Here is a 24,854-nt window from a genome sequence, read left to right on the forward strand (position 1 = left end):
AATTGAAACCAGTCTGCGCATGTTTACGCCGCCATGCTACTGGTAGAAATAGAGCGGTAAACACGATTGTCATACTTGTCCTTTGTTTTGTCTCGGGTGTTTTTAGTGAATAGTGTGAAAGTAATGGCAATATAATTTTGAAAGATGATATATTATCGCCGCGGACTCATGCTTAACATGTCGGCATCATACAATAACGTGCGGTGTGGTTTAAAAAAATAATTTTGCCGACCGATTGTTGCTCTGTAGGTTTCACTCTAAGCGTCACGTTGTCACGTCTACTTTCTCGATAAGAATAAGCACTAGTTTGTTATATTGTTAAATGGCTATTATTATTATTATTATTATTATTATTATTATTATTATTATTATTATTATTATTATTATTATTATTATTATTATTATTTCATATACGAGTACGTTGGCTTTCTTAACTCTTAATAATAACTCTTTAATAATAATTTTTAATCACATACCTTAATGTTCGTCCTCAGCACAAGACATTGCAACCTCGGGTTTAGTCTACGTGGATTAGACAAGTAAGTGTCATTTAATAATAATTGAAGCAGCTTATTGGTTGCATTATTGAAATTGAGGCGAGTGATTGGAGCGCGACACAAGAAATTGAAAACAATAATACAATTAAATTTCAAAGACCTGCCGAACGCATGAGGCCGCTCAAAGATCTGCCGAATGTTAACCATGAGAGCGCGGCGATAATACCATCCCTGTTTAATTTTCCAAGCTATTTGCAAAAGGTACGAATAATATTATCTCTGTTGTTACAATATCAATATCATTAAAAATCAATCAGTAGTTTACGACAATAAAGAATACTTAATTGTTAGTACAGGTATATCAGACTGTAGAGAAATCCCACTGAGTGAATTATTTAGACTTACACATCAGATGTTAAAACATTAGTGGAAAGATAACTTTTTGTTTTTATTATGTAAATGAATTTATCTGCAAGATAATAAACTTTCATTCAAGATCCATATATGGATAAATAAATATACAGATAATAAATAAATAAATAGCTATAATAGCTAAGCCTCCTTTGTGAAGTTATGATTCAGAGTTCACCAATAAATAACTCTTTTACATTTTTCCGGATATATTTTATTAACAAAAGCAAGGAATATCATCTTATTGATATTGCATATGTGTATAAAATTATGTACCATCACTCCGCAAGCAATGATAATATATCTATTTTATTTATTTAAAATAAAAATACAATATGTAAAAAATCCACACATAAAAAGTATGTGGTTTTTTTATCTTGCATAAAGTGATTGTTTAGTTTTTAGTTCTTCACGTTACCTATTGTTTGCAATGTATTAGGTACCGATACTTTTTATAATTGATAGCATTCCCTTTATTAATTGAAGAATGAATTCAATGTAATTTGGCTACCTTCGCACATTATATTTTGCCAGATTATCTATGTCCTGTGGTCTAAAAGTACCGGTAATATAATTTATTTTTGATTCTCTAAAACTTAACAAGTCTATACTGATTATCGCATATTTATTTCACTTAGGAATTTGATTATAACAAGAACTTGTGCATATATTTATGTCTTGTGATCTAAGAGTTAATATGTTAATATAATTTTAGATTCTCTGAAACCTAACAATTTGCTGATTATCGTAAAATTATACAATCTATAATGTGTATTGTGTAGGCCTATTTATGGATGTATCAGTATGTTTTCTATAAATTGCTGCATACGTATTTTCTTTTCTTTAATGTTCTAACACATATCAATGAAACTTTGAATATGTTTATTTCGTCCTAATTTTACGTTAAACGTCGAAAATGGCCATAATATGTCAATTTTAGATCATCACAGCGTTAAATTACGTGATTTACGCACTGCTATTATTTGTCTGCTCTCCAACAATATGGCGGCAAGCGCAGCGTTCAATTTGCCCCGGTTTCCTCGTTTCGCGCAGCCGAGACTGTAGGGGCTTGAAAAAAAAAAAACAAATAATAATATAAATAAATATAATAGCAAATACGTTTATTTATATATAATAGTTATCCACGTATGACCAGAATTTATAATTTAAAAAAAATCGGAACTTTTTCCATGAATCATGCAAAAACATAATTGAATCGACTTTTGAAAAAAGGGCATATGTTGCATTTTTGTCAAAATCGTTTTTTTCATGGAAACTGTAACTTAATGGATGGCCACATCGATTGCTGTAAAGTAACATTTTATTCCAAGCCTCATTTCACTATTCCTGTACATTCAATATCTTATCTGCAAAAAGGTAACTTGTTCTGTACATGTGTCCTTTTTGTGAAAATGTAATATTCATTTTTGTCATATTTCTCCGGTATTTCAAAGCAAATTTTAATCTCTGATTTGGAAGGCTACACTACATGTAGTGAGTGTGAAATGTTGGGTGCCAAACTGAGATCTCCACATCTTAATGAAAATGTCAATTGAGCAGCAGCAGAGCTCATCATTTATAAACATTGAGCAAAAAACTTTTATAAAGTCATGCAAGAGAGTGGGGAAAAATGAAGATGATGATTCTGCATACACGACTTAAAAACCCGCACAGCAAAATTTTATCTCTACCAAATGAAATTTGTTCTTTTCTTCTAGAGTATATAAACAATGGATGTAGGAGGCCATGATTTAATAATGTGTGCTTTGTTTTCTCTTTCATTTCAAAAGTTTATTATTATGTGATTAATATCCTTAATTGGATTAACTCTTGATTATCTGAAGACTTACTTATTTTGTTTCTTCATGTGTGTATTAGGAATGTTTTTCATGTGAATATTCAAGAAATTCAGTGTGTTTTCTAGTGACTTTACAGACTTGTTGATTTTCATTCATTCATTTATTTTATTCCATAGATCTTACATGAGCAATGAAGCTTTAAGATGTGGAACATGTCAACATTTTACAATATTACAATTACAATTTTTACAAATTTTTATAGTTTTACAATTTAGTAATTTTCTACAATTTTTACAATTTTGTACAATTTTTTTACATTTTGGCGAGATGTAGTGAGATGAGATGAGGTCCGAGGATTCGCCAAAATATTACCCGGCATTTGCCTTTTCGTTGGGGGAAACCTCGGAAAAACCCAACCAGGTAATCAAATCAAAGGGGTTGATGCCAAGGATTCGCCATAGACCATCCGGCTTCAGTCCCACGGCTGGGGAAAACCTCCGAAGAAACCAAAGTCCAAAGCAACAGTGCTTACAATTATTAATTAATTGATTTCATTCAGTTTTCGTCTTCGTCTAGTTTATTTACGCATTTTACTTTAATTTATCAGTGATGTCAACCAACATCCCTCTGTGTACTCCTTCTGAATCTACTAACATTTCTTCTGTGACTTGTAATTTATGTGATAACTCTTTTACTCATCGAGGCATCAATACCCACGTTTCGAGATGTCATACATCAGAAGATTCTTCGCTGGATATTACCCCATCTGCAGCAGGAAGTTCTTCTGATATTTCTACACATATTAGTGCTACCACTGAACCTGATGAATATATTCCGTGCCCACATTGTCCATCAGGTGATACTAGACTTTTTAGAGGTACTCGTGGTCTGCGCATTCATCACTCACGTGTGCATTCTGACATTCAAGATGCAATTCCATCCTCAAATATCACCCACGAAGAGCTTCACTCCATACTCATACAGTGCAAGAAATCTGTTGCTGTCATACGCAGAATCCCCAAGGGAGCTCGCCCATTGGCTGCGGACCGACTTCGACATCTGATTGACCTTTGTATATCGTTTAATTCCGAAGCCCATTGGGTCAATTTAATGCTTTACGCTTACATTGCTCTTCGTGTTCCTGAAAAGTCTACTAATAAATCACTAATCTCCAAGATTAAGGAAAACATAAACAATTTTCAAAATCCTTCTTTCACCGAGTCTATTCGTACTAAGAAGAAGTCACCACATATCTCCCTGGCGCAACGTATAGAGAGGAAAATTGCTGAAGGAGACATTCGCAACACTGTTCGTATATTATCATCCGACATGGGGATAGCTGAACACAATCAACTTACTTACGAAGAATTATTATCACAACACCCGTCTCCTTCTCGACCATCTACTTTTCCTGATGCTCCTGTTATTACTGCTAATCACCCATCTTTTTCTGAATCTGATGTCCTACACGCCATTAAAAGTTTCCCTCAAGGATCTGCTTCTGGTATTGATGGTCTGCGACCTCAGCATCTAGTTGATTTAGTGTCCATTTCAGCTGGTGACTCTGGTAAAAAGCTCCTTTCATCCATAACTAATCTCTGCAATTTTTTGTCTCAAGGTAAATTAAATGATAATGTACGTACAAATTTCTTTGGTGCCTCTTTGCTTGCAGTTAATAAACCTGGCGGTGGCATACGCCCAATCGCAATAGGTAATACTTTCAGGCGCCTTGTTTCTAAAATTATTTGTCACGCTATTAAGATTGAAAGTGGTCATATTTTTCGACCTCATCAACTAGGATTTGGTTCTCCTAAAGGTTGTGAATCTGTTATACACTCTGTACGATCCTTCTTACATACTTATGATAACTCAGATAAAATTCTATTGAAGATAGATTTTAAGAACGCATTTAACAGCATTGAACGTGATATCATGTTAAACTCTTTTTTAGAAAAATTCCCCAGCTTTTACCCTTTTGTTTGGCAGTCTTATAGATATTCGTCCAATCTATTTTTTAATTCCAAAATTATTTTATCACAAACAGGCTGTCAGCAGGGAGACCCTTTAGGGCCTTTGCTCTTCAGTCTTACAGTCCACTCCCTCATCCAAAAATTAACTAGTGACTTAAATCTCTTTTATTTGGATGATGGGACTTTAGCTGGAGATTCCCATGATGTTCTTTGTGATCTACAGAAAATCATTCACCTTGGGTCCGAACTTGGTCTTGAGATTAATCCTAATAAATGTGAAATTTATTTTTGTTCTGCTATTAACCCAAATATTTTATCTTCTTTCCAGAATATTGCTCCTGGCATTAAAACTGTCACAAAGTCCAATCTATCTGTCCTGGGTTCTCCCATCTTTTTAGATTCTGTTGATGAAATAGCTACTCAAAAATTGGAGCTCCTGAAAACTCTGTTTGGTCGTCTTGAACATTTTCACCCCCAAGTCTCTTATTTCATTGTCAAAAATTGCCTATTAATCCCTAAATTCACTTATTTTTTAAGAACTACACCCTTATTTCTTTTTCCTACTTTTCTCCAGCAGGCAGATGATTTATTAAAGCAGTCTTTACAATCTATTTTAAATACTTCTTTTGACAACAACAGTTGGGTACAGGCTTCTCTCCCAATTAAATTAGGAGGCCTCGGTATTCGTACACTTACTGATATTTGTATACCAGCTTTTTTATCTTCAGTCTTTGGCGTTATTGACTTCATCAAATTTATTTTCCCTATTTACAGTGATGCTGTCGACATTTGCTATGTTCCTGAAGCCTTAAATAAGTGGTACGAAAAAACGAATAACTTTGCTCCTCCCCAGAATCCAGCCATTCAAAAAGCCTGGGATGAGATTATTGCAGGTCAAATACTTGATTCTCTTATATCCTCTTTCACATCTGACAAGGACATCGCTCGTATTAAAGCTCTTCAAGAGAAGGAATCTGGATCTTGGCTCCATGCTCTGCCTTCCTCCTATGTTGGTACCTTGATGGACGGTAAATCTTTCCAAATCGCTACTGCATTGCATCTGGGCTGCAAAATTTGCCATGTACACCAATGTATATGCGGAGAGACTGTGGATTCCTTTGGACATCATGCCTTAAGCTGTGCCAGAAGTAAAGGCCGCCTTCCTAGGCATTCTGCTATTAATAACATCATTAGTAGATCTTTAACCTCCTGTGACATTCCAACTCTTCTTGAACCATCTGGTATTAGCCGGTTGGATGGTAAACGACCTGACGGCTTGACATTAATTCCTTGGTCCAAAGGTAAATCACTCATCTGGGATTTTACATGTGTAGATACATTAGCCCTATCCCATTTAAAATCTTCTGTCAATTGTGCTGGATCTGCTGCTGAATCCGCTTATCATGCTAAACGACGCAAATATGAACATTTAACATCAAATTACATCTTCGTCGCTTTTGCAGTTGAGACCTTTGGTCCGTGGTGTAGAGACGCTAAAGATCTACTCACCCAAATTGGTACACGCCTACTGTCCCGTACCGGCGATCCTAGATGTATCAATTTCCTTCGTCAACGCATTGGAATAGCGGTTCAGCGAGGGAATGCTGCCTCCATCCTGGGATCATTTCCTAACTCTATTTCGTTAGAAGAGATCTTTCTCATTTAATGTGTAGCGTACCTGCTTGAGCACGGGTAGAAAGTTCACAAGAACAAAACTTCCACGAAGAAAGGAGAGAGGATGTCCAATCTTTAATGAAGCCATGGTCGAGAATATCCACAAGGCGAGGTGCTCCCCATCGGCAACATGAAGATCAACTCTATGTCTGAGTTACGACGGCTGGCCGGCGTCAAGAGCATGGGCGATGCGGAATGCCCCATGCTGCTGGACATCGAGATCTGCAGCGAGCAGGACGACCCCAGGCAGCGCCCCAACTTCGGCGTCAAGTGCAAGATCTTCGAACTGGACGCTTGCCAAGGCATCGGAAAGGTATGTCTGGTGTACATTCACAAGAGCGAGTGCGAATCCGATCTAAAACAAGAGGACCCCAAGATCTGGCTGCTGGACAGAAGTTTCGAGTGGCACTACCTGGCTGCAGACTTCACGCAGTACTTCTGCATGATGCTGGTACACCAGGGTCTCCCCCAGTGGCAGTTCAAATTCACGCCCATGGACCATTATTATGAAATTAGTTTACAATGTTATACTTATCGCATGAGCTAATGTTCAGAAAAAAAACATTTTATGAATGCAAAAAAAAAAAAAACAATGAGTTACCTCATGATGTGAAAAATGTTATCTTCAGCGATGCATGTGCGGGTCAGAACCGCAACAACACACTAGTGCGGTTTCTGTTGATTCTGGTTGATACTGGTCAACTGAAAAAGATTAGCCACATACTTTCTTTCAGAGGACACTCCTTTCTGCCCTACGCCCTACAATCGGGATTTTGGGACAATTAAGAGGCTTCTGAGGAGGGCAGACAGAATTTATACACCAGAACAGTATGCAGAAATGATCATTCGCTCAAGTGCTAAGAAGAAATTTTCTGTTAAATTGGTTATTTCAACTGATATACTGTCATTCAAGATATGGTGGTCTACAAATTACAAAAAAAACCAAGTATTTAAAAGGAGTCAGCTACCTATCCAAGGGAAGACAGAGTAGCATTCCAAGTTTCCAAATTCAGGCACTTCCAATATGAAGATGGAAATCCAGGTCGTGTTCTTGCAAGGGAATTTGTTAACAGATTGGTGAAACATACATTCCCACTATCACTTGGTCTACCACCATCACTACCGACTAAGTGTGCATATCCTACAGAAAAAATCCCAATTAATCAAAAGAAGCTTGAAGATATTGCAAAACTGAAAAATTATGTCCCTGGTTATGCATTTTACGATGAGATTTTCACATGGCCTTCTACAAGTGTGGATTGATGTGCATCTGACTGTGGTGAATGAGTGTTATATTTTGTGTATATACTGGTACCAAACATTGGATTTGGTCAAATTTAATGACAAACTCATGAATTTTATAAAATATATTATACAATACTGAAAGTAGCCTCAAAAGACAACATATCGATTAACTATGATAAAAATAATCAATATTGTTCTAAGATATATTCATTATAATAAAAGATAATTTTCATTCTTTATTTTACAGCATTATTAACCGCAAAAAGGACATATGTAACAATATATTATTTTGTATGTTGGGCCAATGGAATAATAATATGAGTAAATTATGACATATATCAATCACATTTGTAGCTAACTTCATGTAACAAGAATATCAAGTTCCAATTTTAAGTTTCCTACCAGCTATTATGTTTTTCTTGAATATCTCAAAACATTAAATTTGTAACATGTGTCCTTTTTGCAAAAGTCGATTCAATTGTTGGTTGCAGTAGATAAATTACTAACTTTTAAAAATATAATTAAAATACAATAAATAACACTAGACTGCGATGAAATTCCTGCCTCCAAAGTTTTAATGTTTTTAGGGCATTTTTAGCATGCTGAAATCAAATTCAAAGCCAAAAAGTTCCTATCACGTACCATTTTTTTTGTTATTTTAATTTTCTTATAATATATTACGACAATTTATAGCGTAATTATTTAAACTGTAATACTTTAACATAAGTATGTAGGTTTAGTATGTTAGGATATGAAAACTAAACGTATTCAACATATTTTAAGGTGTTTATATTGAAAACCAAGGACACTGGATGTTTCTTAGCAGATAGGGGGTGCAAGCAATAAGGAAGTTAGGGCGAAATAACGTGCAGCCTTGTCATTATTTTTATTTGTGAAAGACAGAAATGTCAGCCACTCCTTGGTGAGAGACTGAACTCAACTCGTCTAGTTTCTCTCACATTTTATTAGTCTGCGTTTCATCTGGAAACGAAACGAAATCAGTTTGAAGCTTTATTGTGGAGTAGAATGTTGAAAGTTTTTAGTTCAGTAAGAAAGTATTTACCATGTTGCATCGAGGATGTCTAAATAATCCAGACCACTTTTGTTATATAACTTATGTAGGATATAAACATTGCCTAAGCAGAGGTGTAATATTACAGATTTTGTGAAAAAGTCATACCATGCCTATTTTGGAATCAAACTTGGAGACCAAAGTAAAGCTTGGGCACCACACAAAGTATGTAGAGTAGGCACTGAAGAACTTCCGTCATTTGATCAATTGGAGAAGACCGTCGCTATCTTTTGGAGTACCTATGGTTTGGAGAGAACAGTCGAACCATAGTAATGACTGCTACTTCTGTTCGTGTGATGTGAAGGGGTACGATTCTAAACATAAAAATCAAATCGTGTATTCAGTTGTTCGGTCAGCCATTTTACCTGTGTCTAATGTACCAATCCCTGTGCGAGCAGAAAAATCTTAAACAAACATCATTCTATTGGTACTGACAACGTGAAATAGGTTTTAAATACTTTTTCTCAGAAGATGATAATCTTGTATATTGCAGTAATGTGAAAGAATTTATGCTAAAACTTGGACTTCCAAACTATGACCTAAGTGAATGGAGACTGTTCATTAATGCTTCCAAGCGAAGTTTCATAACGGAAACATTTTTGGGTCAGTGCCCGTTGCCTACTCAGTGATCCTCAAAAAATCATACACAAATTTGCAACTGCTGTTATTGCGACTAGACTATAGGAACACAACTGGCAAGTTTGTGATGATTTAAAAGTTCTTACTATGTTGCTGGGTCAACAATCTGGTTTTACCAAATTTCCATGCATTCTTTGCCTGTGGGATAGTAGGGCACGAGTTGATCACTGGACTATGAAAGACTGGCCACCTCGACAAAATTTGGAAGTCGGTTGTAAGAATGTTGTGCGCCAAAGCCATGCGAGTTCTTCTAAAGTTGTGCTGCCATCTCTCCATATCAAGCTTGGCTTAATGAAACAGCTTGTAAAAGCTTTAAATAAGGAAGGAGGCTGTTTTAAGTACATATGTGAAAAACTTCCACTACTATCTGAAGCAAATTGAAAGAAGATATATATTTAATGGTCCTGACATAAGAAAACATATCTGGTCCAGCATTTAAAAACAGTATGGATGAAAAGGAGAAATCAGCATGGATGTTGTTTTGTGAAGTTGTTTTAAAATTTCTTGGCAACAAGGATCCTAATTACCGAAACAATGTGGCTAACATGCTTGAAGCATACAAGGAATTTGGTTGTAACATGAGTATCAAAATTTTCTGTTTTCTCAGCTAGATTATTTCGCCGAAAATCTTAAGATTTCTCAGCTAAGAGTAAGATTAACGATTTCACAAGGATCTGCAGGAGTTCGAAAGAAGGTACCAGGGATGGGGGAGTATCAGCATGCTTGGTGATTATTGTTGGATGTTAAAGCGTGAAATACCTGAAGAGAAACATAAAAGAAAGAGGAGCAGGAGGACTTTCTCAACTAAGAAGCAAGTGGTGTAATTTTTTGTGTGATACATCGTGCTAATTTATACATCCAATAATGAAGTAAACAAGACAAAACAAAACAGAAACACTCTAGTGACATGTATGAACCATACACATAATTTCAGCAAGTTGTCTCTTTTAAATATTGTTTTTGAATTTGAAATAAAACAGTGAAATCAAAAAGTTTGTGATGAAATTCACTTAATTATAAAATACATTTGAGTGATTTTGCAAACAAACCTGACGTGATAAAAGCAAACGGACTGAAAATTCGGATTCAGCACATCGACATTATATAAAATCACATTACTTAGTTTAGGCAACAAACACAAAGTTGAAATTCGCAGGCTAGTGTAATTAAAACAGTTGTATTAACACAATTTTGATTTTTATTTATTTATTTTTTTCATGTTTCAGGGTTATTGCTTCCCCATCATCAGTAATAATTACTTTTTATAACAGTGACTGTAATATTAATACTTAAATGATTGCAAAAATGTCTTAATGAATATGAGTACCTTATTATATACGTAGCAAAAATTACGAAATTGTTTTCAATTTAAAAAAGAAGTTAAAAAAATTGCTTTGAAATAATTAAACTAAGGATTCCAAACTATCATCTATGAGAGTCAACTACATCATCTCTTTAGCTCAAGAATATATACCTTCCTAATGATTTGGAATTAGTATCCGATGCTTCTTCAGGCACATGAGACCTTACATTTCAGAAAGAATTTTTCACACCCATACACAATTTAACTCATCCAGGTATTAAAGCATCCATTAATTGAAGGAAAAACAAAGCATTCAACTAATCTAAGAGGATTTGGCCCTCTGAACCAAAACCTGTATTCCTTGTCCAAGGAATAAAGTGTGGCAACATACTTCGAGTATAATTGGTATATACCGTACCCAAATATCAATGCACATTTTATGCATATCAACCTTGACATTGTCGGAACATTATCACCTTCCTGTGGGTACACTTACCTTATCACAACATTGATCGTTTCTCCCGATGGACTGAGATCACTCCATAAAGAACATAATCAGCAGAATCAGTTGCCAAAGCCCTATTCAGACTTAGATTGCTAAGTATAGTGTTCCAAAATACATCACTACAGACAGAGGTAGACAGTTTGAATCTCGGGACTTCTAGAGTCTAGCAACACAATTAGGCATCCAACAACACATATAAACAATAAAGAACTGCATATTGCCTCCAGGCCAATGGAAAAATAGAAAGCTGGCATCGTAGCCTAAAGGCTGCACTAAAAGCACACATGACAGACAAATTGGTATCCAAATTGCCATTGGTTATGCTTGATCTAAGAGTAACTCTCATTCTACAACACAATAGACCTACAGCAGAATTAATTTTTGTATTGTAATGAAAGGTATTTTATTTCATAATAGGCCTACTATTTTTTATAGCCATATTATTGCTGCTGTTCATTCTTAGTAAAATAACATGTACAAAAATACAGTCTTAATTCTTCCCTGGATAAAAACTCGTGCTCAGGGAGTTATCTAAACACATACTTAACATAAACAAACAATTATTTAACACAAAGTGGGTCAAGAAGAAAAAACTATAGGAATAAATGAACTTTAAAAATACAATTTCAATTTTAACAATTTAACTCATACATACACATACATATCAAATCAATATATATTCTTTAAAAATTAAATTTCTAACGCTATTTTTTAAATTTCTGATCCTAAAAGTTTCCAAATTTGGGTACTTTTCAATTATTTTACTATATATATAACCTTGGACCAAAGAGCTAAGAGCTGTGCTTGTGAAACACTTTGGTTCCTCTAGTCGTATAAAATCGGATCTTTTAGTTCCATATTTATGATAATACAATTTGAATTTATTGCGACTTTTATGTATGAAGTTTAATAAGGCAATATAATAAATTTGTTTAATTTTTTATTTTCAGAACATTAAAATCAGTCAACAAAAGCTCGGATGAGTAATCTATTGGTTTACTAAGGCATATTTTATATATTCTTTTCTGAATTAGTATTAGTGGAGTGAGATTAGAATTACAATTAGGTACTGTACACCTATTAAGTTATCTACCGACTTCTTCTAGGAATTTAGTACAATCTCTGACCAAGAGTTAACTAAATTCCTCACTTGCTTAAGAAACATAACTCGCAAATTGAAACCAGTACAAGAAGATCATCATTTCTCCAAAACAGTGGCGTATACTGGTTAAAGGGTTTGGGCTACCACAAAATATATTTTAAAATTCCTATAATAAAATTCCTTACATATTTATGTGAATTCCAGACGTCTTGATTGGGACGAAAATACGTTGATGACTTCGTCCTTGAAATTACAGTTGGGCCACTTGCAAAGTTTCTGTAGAAATGACTTTTCAATGGATATTAGTGCCAAGCCGGATAAACGTTCTTGTGTATGAGTTGATCTACAGCAGGATTTTATTCTCTTCAACGCAGAAAATGTTCTTTCTACCGATGCTGACGTAGCTGGTATTGTCACAATTAATGTTGCCAATTTAAGGACTTCAGGAATAACTTGGTTCAGCTGGATTTCATATATGGCAGATAATATTTCATGAATAGGTTTGTTCGAAAAATCAAAGACTTCTGCTGAATATATTACACTTAATTCATTTTTCAAACGTACTTGATCAAAGTGACTGTTATAGGACTGAAATAATTTGTTTAGTGCCTCATTCGGGAAGTTTTCTCTATAAGCAGAAAATTTTTGAGATTCTAGAAGATGTGTGAACTGAAGCTTTCCATAATCAGAAAATCTGTCAGTAATTTCCATGTGCATACAATCTAGTATGCTGTAGTACAGCTGCCTGTATTTCAATTCATCATCTCCTTTTCTTCGCTTTAATGGTGGTTCCATTGTATTGGCTGAAGAATTTTCATTTTCCATATTACTCCATATGGACGGAAACCCACTACGTCTGAACTCGGATATAGTATTTTTTTTTAACTTTGATACCTCTTGCAAGTAGTATGCTATGTCTAGACTTTTTGTCTGAAGAATATTGTAGAGCACATCTGTATGTGCGAACACTCTAGCATAGACTTCAAGAAGAAATATATTCTGAAACTGTGAAAAAATTAAAATATCCTTGAGCCTGCACATTTACAGCATCATCCCAGTTTTCTTCAGAGTCATTACAAATGATATTTTTAAAGAAAGCAGTCCGTTTTTCTCTGTATTCCTTTACTGTATTTACAAGCCGAGATGTAAAATTCAATCTAGTTGGTGCTACTTTTGGGAGTTTCTTGTTCATAAATTCCTTGAGTTTTCTGATCTTTTAGGAGATGATGAGAAAAATGCAGCTAAACCCGACAGTGTTTTGAAAAAAATGCAGCATTCTGGAATGGATGAAGTAGTTTGTTGTAAAACTAAATTGAGAACATGGCTGTAACAATGGACAAATAGTGCTTGAGGATACTTTTCTTGAACTTTTGTTTTTAAGCCATTAATATTTCCCGCCATAACTGAAGCACCATCGTATGTCTGTGCAATTAACTTATTGCCGACATTGTATTCTGCTATAACACCGTCCACATGCTGAAACAAAGCAGCAGCAGTTTTGTCCGAACTGACATTTGTGAATCCTATAAACCGTTCTTGAACATTGGCAGTACTGTCGACGTATCTTAAAACAGCGGACAATTGACTCTGATTAGAGCAGTCACTTGTTTCATCAACTACAATGGCCACAAAAGGTTTTATGTTCTTTATCATAACCCCACTTATAGCAAATATTAAGTAATTCTGAATTGCGGGAGAAGTACCACGAAATACTGTTGAACTCTCAAGATGATTGGCCAGTAAATGGTCAAATTCACTTAAGGAACTTAAATATTCAATATAATTTCCTATATTGTCTGATTCCACACTCTCGTTATGACCCTGAAAAGCCAATTCTTGTTTTCCTAGAAAGCAGATTGCGTTAATAAGATGCAGTAAAATCTCCCGATTTTTTTTTCACAAGAGCATTGTGTTGGTTGATGTGTAGAGCTTTTCGCTTATCTAGCTGTAAATCAATTCTTGTCTTCCCAAAGTTTGCAAAGTTCATGCTACTACAAATATGAGCTTTTGATTTGTCGTATTCTAGGACTGCCGTTCGAAGGGAGTTCATATTAGAAAACCCCTCTTTTGACCACACATTAGTTTCGCGGCTAAATAACAAACATGGCCAGCAAAATAGTTTAGACAGTTTAGAAGTACCACACAACCAATTCCACTTACCATATGATGTTGGAGTGAAATGGCGTGTGTACTCTCGCTGTTTTTCTTTTACGTCCATGGACAAATTTAACTCTGGAGTTGGTCTTTCCATTTTCACAATTTCAACTTTCTCGTTGTTATGTACGACGGTTAAAAGGCACTTTTAATAAACCTTCTATTACACAGTCATTTTCAACACAAACCTCTCCAGAAACTTGTTCTGCCATATTTTTCACAATATCACTTAATTGGGAAATTAAAAACTTAATAATTCACAATTAATATAACTCTTAGACACTCGAACAAATCACAGATTTAAAAAAATGCACTGCAAGAACACAATCACATTCAATTGCTAGCGTACTAAGCGTACTGCTGCTTCGCGCCTGCGAAGAAACCGATCATGAGAGCGGCAACTCGCCCGCCTACACTGCACGATGGAAACAGGAGGGAGCGGGGGGGACGGCAGTTGTGCGAAGGACAGCGTGAGCGAAACGGTCACAGGCTACCTCACGTAGCAAGCGGTTTCTCCACCGATGCCGCCTTGACAACTTGTTTCTTTTCGAGAGCAGAGAGCGCATATAAATCTAACAATTACTTTAATTTTAATTACAATGGTAAAACTAATAATACAAAATTATTACATTATATTATATTATAAACTTTTTCTTTTGTAATTTCCTTGGGCTACCGCCGGTAGCCCCGGTAGTCCGCAAAATACGTCCCTGCTCCAAAATAACATTAATTCACATGGCCCTGATGAGAACATATCATGTATTTTGAGACATGATGCGACTAGAAAACAATTACAACTGGTCTGTGATGTTCCATATTAAATAGTAAGGTATACTGACAGGCATTTCAACATTCAAATTCCTAGAGGCGAGTTAACTGCCAGCATTGACCATCTTAAGCCAGCCTACATGCTCCAGAATGTTGAACAAGTACGTAACAGTCTTCTGGAAAGATATCACATAAAGTATCCCACATACTTTCTCGTCTTTCGTTAAACTGTAATGTAACAGTTCCATACGACACAAACTACATTAATTTTCGATTGCGGTATTTTGATGCATTACTACATCTTCCACACACTCAATCTCCAAGCTTCTCTGTCTTCCTATAGATTTTCAGAAATATTTCTACTCTTCATTTCTTCGTCTATATCATTTTTCCATGTTTTCAATGGTCGTCCTCTTCTTTTCCTTCCCATGGGTTTCCAGTTCATCACTCTCTTAGGAAGTTATCTGTCCTCCATTCGTTTTACATGTCCGTACCATACAAGTTGTTTTGTTCTAATTTCCTCCACTATAGTTTGTGTTCTTCAATTTCTGATTCTTTCTACTCTTCATGTCCTGTTTGCTCTCCTCCAAAGTCCATTTCTGTCGGCAATAATTTCCTCTCCTCCCTTTTTTTAATCTTCCAAATTTCTGACTCATACTGTATAATTTTTCTAACAATTGCATATTATATATATATATATATATATATATATATATATATATATATATAGTTTTCTTCTTTTGGTAATGTGCTTATCCCATAGGACACCATTTAGTAAAGATATTGCTTTTTTTCCTTTAATCATTTCTCTTTTGGAGTTCCATTTCCATTCCTCCATCAAAAGAATTAACAATGATGAAACACCCAAAAAAGTGTTAGGCCTACATAATTAAGTTTTTCATACTTAATAAGTTAACTTATAAAATTAAAATACGCAACATTACCACTTCCTTCAAACATTTTCTGTTCTATCTCCAACGAAGTAACTATAATGTTAGATTGTATATTTTATGATTAAAACGACTGGGTTTGAAGTCTATGTATTTTACAGAGTATGATATTAGTGCCATATAGGCCTACAATAATTTCTATTAAAAGAATTGATTCGTATTAATTAGGCATACTATTGGCCATCCTTTGAAAAGGTGGAAAAATTCAAGTACCTTGAAGCAACACTAACAAACATAAATGACACTCGAGAGGAAATTAAATGCAGAAGAAATATGGGAAATCCTTGCTATTATTCGGCTGAGAAGCTTTTATTATCCATCATCATCCATAGCGCTACAGCCCGAATCGGGCCTCGGCTTCCTTAAGAATTCTTCTCCATTGGTCTCGATCTTTAGTCACAGTCCACCAGTTCTTCACTCCAAGCCTCTCAATGTCGTCCATAACACAGTCCATCCATCGTAGCTTTGGCCTTTTTTATTATCCAGTCTGCTTTAAAAAAATGAAAGTTAGAATTTATAAAACAGTTATATTACTGGTTGTTTTGTATAGGTGTGAGACTTGGACTCACCTTGAGAGAGGAACAGGGGTTAAGGATGTTTGAGAATAAGGTGCTTAGGAAAATATTTGCGGTGGGATATGAAGCTAGGGACTGGATTAATCTTTCTCAGGAAAGGAACCAATGGCAAGTTTATGTGAGGGCAGCAACGAACATCTGGGTTCTTTAAAAGTCATTTGTAAGTAAATTGGCCAAGTAGTTAGCACATCAGTTTTTCATGTCAAAAACTTTTCCTCAAATTATGACGAGTCCTAGTGAAATTTATGGTGAACAAAGACTCTTTGAGCAGGTTTTCTTCGTCTAATCCCATTTTCACTGCCACTGTTTCACTAATTTTCCATACTAAAATTAACAGTGAACTACTTCATAATTTCTTATTGGGAACATACCACAGAATCTCTGTAAATGATGCAGATGTTTGAGTCTTTATGTTTGGTACAATGAGATGAAACACTGACCTATGTACTATGCATATAGAAAACACAATTAATATTATGAAGATAATCAAATGCAAATATATGTATTTCCATTATTTACAGAATTCCTATCCTAGATTCATGCCAATTGGAATTCAGACTCTTTCTAGATTCTACCTATGTACGAGGAAGAACTTGTAATGAATTTTATAGGAAGATGTTTTAAATTGAGATATGAAGCATGTGGACGAACAAGGGTCTATGTTATATTAAAGTGGTTTCGAGATAACCGAGTTTGAAACCATGACACTAAAATATTAGCAGCACAACATAGACCCTTTTTTACCTTGTACAGAGGAGGAATCCGAAGGCTTGCACTGCATTCTGAGCCTTATTGTACTTACCACTCCTATTCTGTGAATTATTGGATTCGACTGCACATTCATAATACCTTTTCCAGTTTCCCTAATGTTTTGAAAATAATAATGTTGTTGTTGTCTAGTTAACTCTCCGAGGACAGGTTTGAACCTCATAAGTGACACCAATAAGGCATCACTCATGAGGCTACTAAGTCAGGAGTTAATGGGGTATGGTGGTCAGTTGTGGTAACAATAATGATTGTCATTTCTATACTGTTTACCTTTATTATGTTCAAATGAACTCCAAACGATATAACATTGTAGTGCACTCATAAAAAAAGGAATTAAAAATAAGTGTACTCGCACAGCAAAAGTAACAAGTTAACGAAAATTATATGTGTTTCATCTTATTGATAAGGTTTATATCACTTTGTGACAGTGAAACATTACTATCACTGTCTTGTGTTCAGAGACGTCATGTAGGAGTGACAGGGGGACAATGGACAGAGAGGCAATTGCCACCATTACTCCCTTGAGTTTAAAATTAAAAAATAATTGTGTAGTATTACTAAAGAAAGAATGTGAGAACTGTACTTTTAATATTAAGATATTCAACTTTTATAAAAGCTTCAGAAATAAAAGACGAGCTTAATTACTTTGCTCAAATGAAACAGAGGCATTAGGCTTTGCAACATTATTGGTTGTCAGTACTTATAGTAAATAAAAATTCAATTACTTATTATATTATTCTTTGCACCAGCAAGTGCATGTAAATTACATATTGTATTGCTTAGTGCATCTTATATTGCGGATTAAATATTTTTTATGGTCAAGTACATATGATATTCCATGCAGATATTCTGCGTCATCATATGATGGAGTAATGGAACGGAGAAAAATTCTCTCCGACGCCGGGATTTGAACCCGGGTTTTCAGCTCTACATGCTGATGCTTTATCCACTAAGCCACACCAGATACCCACCCCGGCATCGGACAGAATCGTCTCAGATTAAGTTCCAACTCTTGGGTTCCCTCTAGTGGCCGCCCTCTGCACTACGTCATAGATGTCTATGAACGTAGGACTGAAGTCCACACATGTGCTGAGGTGCACTCGTTATGAGTGACTAGTTTTTCTCCGTTCCATTACTCTTTCATCGTATGATGACGCAGAATATCTGCATGGAAATAGCATATGTACTTTGGTACATTAAAATAATATATATGATATGCGAAAGACAGCACTTATTCCGTCAGATCCCGGCCAACTAGTCACTCATAACGAGTGCACCTCAGCACATGTGTGGACTTCAGTCCTACGTTCATAGACATCTATGACGTAGTGCAGAGGGCGGCCACTAGAGGGAACCCAAGAGTTGGAACTTAATCTGAGACGATTCTGTCCGACGCTGGGGTGGGTAGTGGATAAAGCATCAGCAAGTAGAGCTGAAAACCCGGGTTCAAATCCCGGCGCTGGAGAGAATTTTTCTCCATTTCATTATTCTTTCATCGTACAATTCATATATGCATATGCATATATTGGAAGGCCAGAGGGAAAAAGACCTTTGGGGAGGCAGAGACGTAGATGGGAGGACGATATTAAAAATGGATTTGAGGGAGGTAAGATATAATGGTACAGACTGGCTTAATCTTGCTCAGGATAGGGACCAATGACGGACTTATGTCAGGGTGGCAATGAACCTCCGGGTTCCTTAAAAGGCATAAGTAAGTAAATACTCTTTAACTACATTTCTATTTGCCTCATAAAATATTTTAGAGGATCTATCAACATTCCTGTCTTCTTTAGGGGAAAGTCCATTGCTTAAATATTTTCTGCATAAGTTTTGGACAAGGTATCTGGATATTCCCAAAATAGACGAGAAGATTTTAGCACATATACTACCTGCATTAGCCCTTGTTTAGTTTTGACGTAGCTGTACTTAATGATGTTTTATGGGAACTGTTTGTTACTTTTGCTTGAGATGTTCTCTGGAGTATGCTCTGAGAAGTGTACTTCAAATTACAACAATCTTGATCTACTTTGTTCGAATTTGCATAAAAATAATGATAGAAGCACCGAATATCCTGCGTTCCTAAAGCTCTATACTCGAATGCTTTTGTTTCTTTGTTTTGTGTTTGCAATGTGGCATTCGGCAGTGATTTCGAATAATGATTCACTTCTGTACTCTTTGATAATGATAACAATTCAGTCACTGATAGTTGGGAAGGAAAAGGTTAGATTTGTACATGAACAACATACAACAAATACAGGAAAAGGAGAGTTTAGTAAAAAAAAAAATTACTTACTTGGGAAAGGAAAGTTCTGCTGTGCACAGGTACCGGTAGTTGGAAAGGAAGAGTTTTGCAGCAGCATTTGTGTTTAACAGCGAAGATATTATAAAAAAAAAATGTTTTGACACAAATTACCACTGTTTCTAGATGCATATATACCAATACTAACATAATCATATGAAAACTATTTTTTTTTCATTTGTAGAAAAGGACAGTTTTGCAAATCACATGCTCATATTATACTTTCTTTTCTACTTACTATATCCTAAAAACATATTCTATTTCCTCTGCTGAACATCAAGTAAAAACACGAAGAAACTATTTCTAATTGACTAAACCCAGAGTCTGCCTTTGGAAACAATAACGTTTTCTTTAAATATGTTATTTTTTTCTTACAGATGACATAATGGTGCTCCTTTAGTACTGATTCAAATGCAAACTTACCAATCTACATCACATTTCACTTAATTTTGTCTCCTGCAATAGAAGCTCCCAGTTATTATGATGATGAATATGAATGAATAATAGAGTCATTATCTTGGTCTGTTCATAAGTAAGATATAATAAGTTTCATGAACTTTTATTCTGACATTTGGATTATGTGCTGTATCACAGATGAATTCAAACTGTCTTACATGTAAATCAATATAATTATGTGAGGAGTGTATTAACTCATTTCTTTGCAACACAATGGCTACTGAAGTTAATTAAACTCTTTGTACCATAACACACATTTGAGGAAAAGTAATGAACAGGATAGCAGCAGATTTAAAACTTTCTCAATACAGTTATGCAGTAGACACTCGATTTAACAGACCTCAATTCAACAGACATATTTTAAAATCTCTATTTCTAAACTATTTTAGGCAGTTTCGATCTTTAGTGGGTAATAAAGAAACAGCATGCAATTGGAAAGCAACTGAAAATCAATTCTTTCTTTATTCAGCCTACTAGTTCACAGCAACTTTCTACCAGAAAATAAGTGCTTGCATATTCTTTTGGACCATCAATGACTAACAGACAGGGGTTTTTCATCACTAAAACTGTATTTATAATCAGACCCTAATACTGTATAGCATTTCATATTAAAATAGTAATACATTGTACTGTACTGTAGTATTAAAATTACAGTGTTGTATTATAAAATATTATCCTTTAAAAAATTCACGATTTAATGGACTTTCGGATTTAATGGACACCCCTTAGCCCCTATTAGTCCATTAAATCGAGGGTCTACTGTACTAAATAACAAGTCATAAGATAAGTGTGTTAATAATGCAGCACTTCCTATGTTTTATATAGCATTACTACACCTCTGACACCATGTTATTTTGTACATTAATGCATGTGCGGAGAAAAATTATTTTAAGCTATTTCTTATAGTTGTTATTGAATCATTCAGTTTCACTGCTTCTAAGAGAAGACAAGTTTAGTCCGTTCATAATTTTCCCTTGATAATCAAGAGCAATATACTACATACTCATATTAAATACTCATTTGTATTTTACATACTGATATTGTTACTGTATCAGAATTTTATTACAATATTTATAGTTAGTAATGTTAGTTTCCAAATTAATATCTTTTCTTGTTTATTAGTTAAATTGAATTACATATCGCACCTTGAAAAGAAGACGGCCACATGTGCAAAAACTGTACTAATAAGTTATTTCAAGTTTAATGTGTAATAGGTCCATCGGACATAATTAACGCCATGCCTCCAGATTTTAACCTACTGCTTGTGGCCATATAGACACAGACAGAAAAAGTTTTTCTCTATTAGACAGCAGTATTATTTCAATTCATGAAATTTTTACACGTGTGGTCCTCTTCTTCCCAAGGTAGGATAAGCTAATTCATAGAAGCAATAAAACCATTCAAATTCTCTTTCGTACATCTCAATGCACTGTAGTTATAAACACAGACATTTATAAAAACAATTATACTGTCCATACAAGTGGTTATGTCACAGGATCATTGAAACAGGGTAAATGATGTGACAGTTACTCACTTAACTGGGCCTTTTTCTTTAAATTATTTTAAACAGTTGCATAATATTACACACTTTTAATTTCATACAGCAAATATTTTCAGGAAAGAGCCTAACAGCCCAGCACTAGCCTTTACAGAGGGACCAGCAGAAATGTTTGGGGGAAACCGGATGTGACATAACCACTCGGACCAACAGTATTTTGATCACAATTACAAAAGTGTAGCAGATATTATTTTTTGCTTGCAGAAAAGAAAGAAAAAAATACTTTCCTGTTTGTCTATTGCTATGTGGCAATGTTCCTATTAACAGCTAATACACGCCATTTATGGTGACAACCAGTGTTGTCATGGTAATTTTTTTCTTGGCCATACGCCCCACTCCTTGTTTTGTCCCTTGAATTATATTTTACTCTCCTCTCTCTTTCTCTCCAACTTTCATTTAATGATTTTTTTAATATTAAACAAAAAGTAATGAAATTGTTTTGTTTTACATTTTAATTGTACAAGTTTGATTTAAAGAATATACCATGTAGCACCACTGTAGATGCACACTTGTCTCGATGAATCTTGGAGTGTGTATTTGCAGCACTTCTTGTTTTTCAACCATTATTTTATATAATTCTGGATTCCAGTGCTGCAGAGGTGGACAATTTTTGTTTATGAACATCAAGCAAAATACATTAGGAACAGCAAGAGATGATCTAAGATCTATACAGATCTCCGCATACAAAACTTAGGCACCAATATGTCATATGGCTCCATACAGACAATTTTTTTTTTTCCCCCATATGATTAATTAACAAAATTGTAGGTTCCCATACGATGTATGGCCTCCATGACAGCACTGGTGACGATTAAGCATTGGTAATTCAAAAGAACATTACATGTTCATGTAATATTTATTAAATTGACATTTGCTCTATTAAATTAAGAAAAAACAAGTTCAAATTGTCTGTTTCATTTTCTGAACTTTTTTTCTACACCTGTCAATGAAAATTACCCATTCCTTTGAGAAATGGAGGCGACTCTTAACAGACTGTACCATCAGCTTCCCCAACATTGAAGTCACAGAGGGTCATGTTTGAAGATTAATGATCGGAGGCCGAAAGGAAGGCCATGTATTCTTATTAATAACTATTTTTTTAAATGTTGGTAAACATTCACTTTTACGAGTTTCAATACATTGCAAATACATATTGAAGAAATGTTACAAAGTCTGTGATCTGTGGATTCCACCCACACTCTCCTGCCGATGAACATTTCTACATAACAGTAGCAAGACATGCATAGTGGCAGCTTACATTATTTTGGCTAGTATTATCGTCATAGTAATGCTGCAGTGTATGGAGATAGCCACGGAAGAGGGATTACTGGCTGCCTTCTGGAAAATGTAAACAAGACTGCTGTAGAAGGATCCACCAAGCCCAACGCAGAGCTAAGAGAAGTGACTCAACATATGCATGATCAGCGTAAAGATTTTAGTTCAAACGACACAGTGGTACTAATAGGGAGGGGGGGGGGGGTCAAATGATGTGTATAAAAATCAAACTATGGATATGTTAAAGGTTATGAAGACATTAGCATCATTAACACATACAAATGTATGTCATAGTTAATATCTCTTTTAGACATGATTTATTACTCCAATCTTGTGTAAACCAAGAAATAGTAAAAGCTAATAAGCTAATACAGCGTCTTTGTGATCATTTAAAAAACGTGCAGGTTATAGATACTGAAAATATCAGTAGAACTTATTTCACTCAACATGGGGTTCACCTAAACTGGTCGGGCAAATATGAAATAAGTAAACAAATCAATCAAAAACTAAATACGAGCAAACTGAATTTAATAGCCCTAAGATTTGGAGGAAACGAACTTCCCACCAATGGAAAAAAAAAAAAAAAAAAAAAAAAAAAAAAAAAAAAAAAAAAAAAAAAAAAAAAAATTGTAGTCTGAACAAAAACAACCAACCAAGGTCTAGAAAAAAATTTCAAACTACAAAAAGCAATGAAAGTACATTCAAGATATTTCATCAGAATGTTCAGAGTATAAGAAATAAGAAAAACTAAGTAGTATTGATTATTAATAAATTAGGTGATATTGACGTATTTGCATTGATTTTATTAAATTTAAAGGATTTAAATTGAAAAGCATATATTGTAGACAAACAAAAACAGGTGGAGGTACTTGTATTTTCATCAAAGAATGCATGAAGTCCAAAAGAGTCTCTAACTTCGACAACTTGATGTGTGAAGAACATTTTGAAGGAAGCATAGTTGAAATAGAAAATAATGTAATTGTAATCTGTTTGTATCGGAATCCTAAGAGTAAACCAGAAATTTTAGTTGAAAAGTTATAAACTATAGCCTACATAATTATTTTTATAATCGTAATAGTAATGTAATTATTTTAGGCGATTTTAATATATATCTCCTAGATGACAATAGTAAAAAACGACAGTTTATGGATTTACTACATGGCCTACATGGCCTAGAAACTATGATAAATTCACCCACTAGAGTTACTTATAGATCACAGAGTGCAATAGATCAGTTAATTATAAATCCAAATATATTCCAGTATTAAACCGATAATTTTGACTCAGGTATTTCTGACCACTATGGACAGAAAATTACTTTAACCTTGAACAACTTGAAAATAAATCGTAGTAATCATAGATATAATATAACCAGAATATATAGTCAAGAGAACATAACTTATTTAAATAACTTACTAGCCAAAGAAAATTGGGTCGATGTACTTACACAAAATGATGTTGACGCAACCTATAATACATTTGTTGAGACATTAAAGTATTATATGAATATTGCAATGCCAGTAAAGAAAATAAAAATCATTAACAAAAATAAGTAAAACTGGATAACAAAAGGTATCCGTATTTCTAGTGAAAAATTACGTTCTCTAAGCAAATTAATGAAGGAAAAATATGTCACTGACAACTTTAAGTTATATTTTAGAAATTACAAGAATATGTATAACAAAGTGATTAGGGTGGCCAAAGAACTACATAATGGAAACATAATTAAGAATTCAATTAATAAATCAAATGCTATTTGGAATATAATAAAACACGAAATTCAGGGTTCTGTAAGAGAAAAGAGTAATTACAGTATTAACAGTAATGGTGTGGT

The 24,854-nt window shown here is 34.6% G+C and overlaps 1 protein-coding gene across 2 annotated transcripts in view; it reads right to left on the reverse strand.

Moving 5' to 3' along the window:
* Window positions 1-8,039: 8,039 nt before the first annotated feature.
* Window positions 8,040-24,854, reverse strand: part of LOC138700058 (proton-coupled folate transporter-like) — a 75,936-nt gene continuing 59,121 nt past the window's right edge. The window contains exon 6 of one of the 2 annotated variants that reach the window (XR_011332166.1): window positions 8,040-16,576. The gene's annotated coding sequence lies outside the window, so the exon portion shown is untranslated. Of the gene's footprint in view, window positions 16,580-24,854 lie in introns of both variants that reach the window. The other variant, XR_011332167.1, reaches the window with a different exon arrangement.

The sequence above is a fragment of the Periplaneta americana genome, chromosome 5 (assembly GCF_040183065.1).
Source record: "Periplaneta americana isolate PAMFEO1 chromosome 5, P.americana_PAMFEO1_priV1, whole genome shotgun sequence".
NCBI lineage: Eukaryota > Metazoa > Arthropoda > Insecta > Blattodea > Blattidae > Periplaneta > Periplaneta americana.